This window comes from Rattus rattus, chromosome 12 (assembly GCF_011064425.1).
Source record: "Rattus rattus isolate New Zealand chromosome 12, Rrattus_CSIRO_v1, whole genome shotgun sequence".
Classification (NCBI taxonomy): domain Eukaryota; kingdom Metazoa; phylum Chordata; class Mammalia; order Rodentia; family Muridae; genus Rattus; species Rattus rattus.
In genome coordinates, this window is record NC_046165.1 from 33,530,873 (window position 1) to 33,535,814 (window position 4,942).

The 4,942-nt window shown below is 36.5% G+C and overlaps 1 pseudogene; it reads right to left on the bottom strand.

The window, feature by feature from the left end:
• Positions 1-3,789: 3,789 nt before the first annotated feature.
• Positions 3,790-4,449, bottom strand: LOC116914025 (annotated as a pseudogene).
• Between the last annotated feature and the right edge of the window lie 493 nt (positions 4,450-4,942).

Sequence of the window (4,942 nt, forward strand, 5' to 3'; positions counted from 1 at the left end):
TCAATTAATTTTTTGCCCTCAATAATATGTACAAATTTAGCATAATGATACAACTGTTTATCTGTTTACTTTCCTCTTCTAGGCACGTTAATATTGTGAATTCTGTTAAAAGTTTTGCCTACTTACTTGGGTAATTGTATGTTATTCTGATGCTTATAGATGAGAATTTCACAATAGATCTTTCTGTAACGACTGCTAATAATTCACAGCCTTGGGTAATTTTCCCATCTCTTGAAACTTGCAGTTGCTTTTGAATGGGTTTTAGTGTGAAATAGAGCCACGGAAATGTTGACATTCTATTCTTTTTTACAATTCAGTATATAGATATTATTTAGGTGTGAAAGAATCAATATGAAGATTCAAAGGTAATTTACAGAAAATATGATGGTACCCTTTACATGAAAAAATACTTATAAGAGTCATTACTTCTATGCGTATGCTGAAATGGTGGTTTGAGGAGGCTGCAGTAATCTTGTTCACTGGGAAGAGTTCCTTTTCTTAATTATGCCCTTAAACCTTTATTACATTCAGCATCTCTCCTTGAGTTCTAATGGCTCATTGATTTGGAAAGTCATAGTCTTTTATTTTTTTTTCTTTTTACATTTCCATCAAGATACTTGGGTTGGATAATAAAATTAGAATGATCTTGAAGCAGCATCTGAATTTGCATATATAGCATATTTTTTTCTGAAAAGATTGTTTGAGTCAGATATTGAATTTTGAAAAAGAAACCGAAATGTGAGTGTGAGAAAACTTGTGCTGCTGTGTCATGTTTTAAGAAATGGGATTTTAATTATTATTTTTTTCCTGAATTACAGAGAAATGAGTCTTCTATAAATGTCTTTGTTTGGGATGCTCCTGAGTTTAAACTTGCAGATTGTTGATTTCATGTTCTAATATAATTAGTAATCGAACTTCTTATTCACAGTGCGCATTTAACAATAGATAAATTATCATTTGAATTTTATTATTGCAATAGCTCCTTTTCTATGTGTGCTATTTAAATTTCAAATTAAAGGTTGTAGGATTTGAAATTCTGCATGTGAAAGTTTAACCTCCCTCAGGTTTGGATGTTACTTTTATTATTTCCACCACGGGAAGCTACTGACAGAGACCAAGGGATAGAAATAACAAAGCAAAAGTCACGTGGATGGTCTGATATCACGAAGCACTGTATAATAATTTTCCATAAATACTGTGAATTGTTTAGTGTTACACGGCTACCCACTGTTAGAATAGAGTTGTGCCATGCGTGGAAAAAGCCAAACTGTAATGCTTTCGAAAATAACAGACACTGAAGCTGTTCACTATCAATACCTCTCTAGATATTTCCCTAACAGTTTTTCATTTTAGTTGGTCCACTGTATTATTGCAAAGCATTATTTCTATTCAATTTTCCCTGGATTACAAAAAAAATCTTCTTGTCATATAAACATTTGTAATTCACTGGCTTGAAGAACACTATCCAAGATAATTAGCTTTGGTTTTCAACTGGGGTCCTGGCTGGCAATGTTTTTTCCACCTCCCTAAACAGTGGTGTCCAAAGGATGGAAGGTTGAGGATAAACCTTTTGAATCCTCATCACTTATAAATTATGACTAAGTAAGACATTGTTCCATTGTCCTGGTGTTAAGACCAACACATGTTCCTACAACCTCCTAGAAGTCCACAATTTAAATTTGTATCATCTTTTGCAATTAATCCACGAATTTCCTAATTGCCATTTGTATGCTATGAGTTCATGGGAAAAGACAGGGTTCTCTATTCAATACCTATGATATAATTAATACAATGAGAAAATTTCCAAAAGTATAAACGGGCATTTTAGGTGTCACGCCATAGATACAGTTGAAATTTTTGATTATCATTTTCGTAATTGACTATTTTTTTGCATTTTTATTGGATATTTTATATATTTCCACTTCAAATGTTACCCCCTTTCCCAGTTCTCCCACTCTCCTACCCTCCCTGCTTCTATGAGGATGCTCCTCCTTCCACATACCCACTCCCACTTCACCACACTGGCATTCCCTTACCCTGGGGAAATGAGACTTCACAAAACTAAGGGCTTCACTTATTGATGCCAGACAATGCCATCTCTGCTACATAGGCGGCTGGAGCCATGGGACTATTTTTGTCTTCACTGGGTGATGATAGAAAAAAAGCAGCAAGTTATGGTCATTTATCCCAAGAAAACAGTAAAGGAGAAAATAAGAAAAATAGGGCATGAAGATACATGCTTTATCTGTTAACTGAGGGTATTTGAAATGCTGGTAAATAGCAATTACTAAAAGGATCTGGACCTGAATGAGGACAAATACTAATGGAATTTGGAGATTTGTCATTTTCATATTTTCTACTGATTATGGCTAAACTAACCCTTACAGTTAATATTTTGCATAATTCAAAGCCATGTCTAAAAAAGGCATTTTCTTCCAGGGAATAATGAAATAAAATGATAGCACTTTGAATAGCCTTTATTTCATTTTTAAAATTCAGAATACAGAATATGGGCTAATTTTTGGCTTGTTAATATGTCAACACTATTGCAATATGCTTATATTTAATCTCCATTTTTCTTTCTTGCCCTGTCTATTGTTCCCTTCCTCCACCCAGATTCTCTCTTCTCTGGTCCCCACATTTATAAATATATATATAATATAATATATAAAATTCACATATATATTATACAGATATACAGATTTTATACATATATGTATGTAAAACCTGTCATTTTTAAGCCTTTATCTACCCATGGGCATTTAAGCTGATTCTATATCTATTAGAAATAATACAGTGGTTGATATGGTTATGGAAGTATTGCCATTAACAGTTAAGTCACAGCTACTATATGGTGCTTCTAATTTCAGTTCTAGCTTGATTTTTCTTATTGACTGTTGTGATTTACCTTCCCACCAACATTATATTAGAGTTGTACATAAAGGCACATTTTATATTTGCTAAATCTGTGAGGTTCTGATTTTTAAGGCATAATTAAATATTACTTCCAGTTGTCTACTTTACACTGTGTTAGTACTAATAGTACATAAGCTAGTTTGTTTCCATTGCTGTGAAAAGATACCATAGCCACAGCAACTTTTATAAAGGAAAGCATTTAATTGGGGCTGGCTTACATTTCAGAGGTTTAGTCCATTACTGTTATGGCAGGCAACACAGAAGCGTGCAGGCGAACAAGGAGTTGGACAGGACGCCGAGACTCTTTCCTCCTGATTCACAGACAGCAGGGAGAAAGGACACTGTATCTGGCCTGATCATTTGAGACTAAAGCTCCTGCCCAGCGACACTTCCTCTAACAAGTCCGCACCTACTCCACCAAGGCCACACTTCCTAACACCACTCCCTAAAGGTTGAAATATAAGTCTATGGAGGCCATTCTTGTTTAAAACATCACAGTACAGTTGTCATATGAATTATTTAAGCAGATTAGCATGGGCTACATTAGCAAACAGAGTAACAGGTAAAGATTTTATTCTTTTTTTTTTGTTTTCCTGTATACCAAAAAGATCCCAATAGAAATCAGTGAGGGAAGAAAACAGATATGCCTGCCATTGAGTGTAAAGAAATGGGAGGGTGAGAGGGAAATCTTAAGGAGAGGTGGAGATTTGTCGTTTAGGAATAAAAATATTCCCGCAAAAATCTCAAAAAATCTCCACAGCCTCAAGAGACTGTCGGATCATGTTCTCCACCGAGTGTCTGAAAATTGGGAGAAACAAAACTCTTCTCACTCCCAGTCACATTTCTGCTTGTGAGGAAAGAGTCATGCAGGGTTCAGAAGGCAGAGATTACCTTATGTTGGTAAAAGGTCATCATTTCCAGCAGCAGCAGCAGCAGCAATGTTTCAGATTTCTCCATCTCCAGCACCAAGGATTGCAGTTGCCGGAGGCCCTATGGGGGCAAAGGTTCCTTGGGGTAGAGGTATCTACCTCTCAAGGTTAGTCATCTTCTGGAGGCAATCCAAGGAGATGAAAGATTTTGCCAAACTGGTTTAAATTCAGAGTCTCCACAGGAGAGATGCTTCCAACGAAAGATCTCTGCAAAGATTCAGTCAACATGCCCCATGTCCACAGGCGCATCATATGTAGACTGCAGAAGAACTTCCGGAACCCGGTACCAGAGTGTAATAGCCACAGGGGTGAGGGCCATCTTGTACCTATAGATTCTGGCTAGGCCAAAGTCAACCAACTTGACTGTCTCATTACTTGTCATTAATATGTTCTCTGGCTTTAGGTCTCCATGAACAATGCAATTTGCATGAAGGAAATGTAGGCCACTTAGAAACTGGTACATCAGACGCTTGATGGTCTCAACTGGTAAGCCTGGTTGGGGTGCTTTCTCCAGACATGTTCCTAGGTCCCAGTGCATATGCTCAAACATTATGGTGACCTTGATATCGGGTTCAGTTCTGGAACCAACACAGACATTCATCAGTCTTACACCTAGCCAAGAGCTGTGGAGGTGGTCCACTATCTGGGCTTGTGAATCGATTCCTGTGGAATCATACACCTGGGATGAGTCTGGGTAGCTGGAATCTTCAGGCCAGACCATAAAGACAGGCAGTGACCTAGAGAGGCACCCTCACCACTACCCTCACCTTATGACCAGCAACCAGAGAGGTGGGCTGAAACACAACAGGCCAAATTTAAAGATTTTTTTAAACTGCTTTTTAAAAATATTTATTAAAAATATTTAAAATTTGACAACTTTTATATCTCCCACATTTCTCCTTTTGATTTGTATGTTCAAGAATATGTCTGATACTTGAAAGTTTAAAATTATAGTTTTTGTGATTAATTTTATACAACATAGCTTTTACTCATTTTGGCATTTTTTTACCCTGTCCTTGTTTTTTTTCTATTGCTATGATAAAACATTAGGATCCCAGAGACCTAGGGTAAAAAATCAAACACTAATAAATAGATAA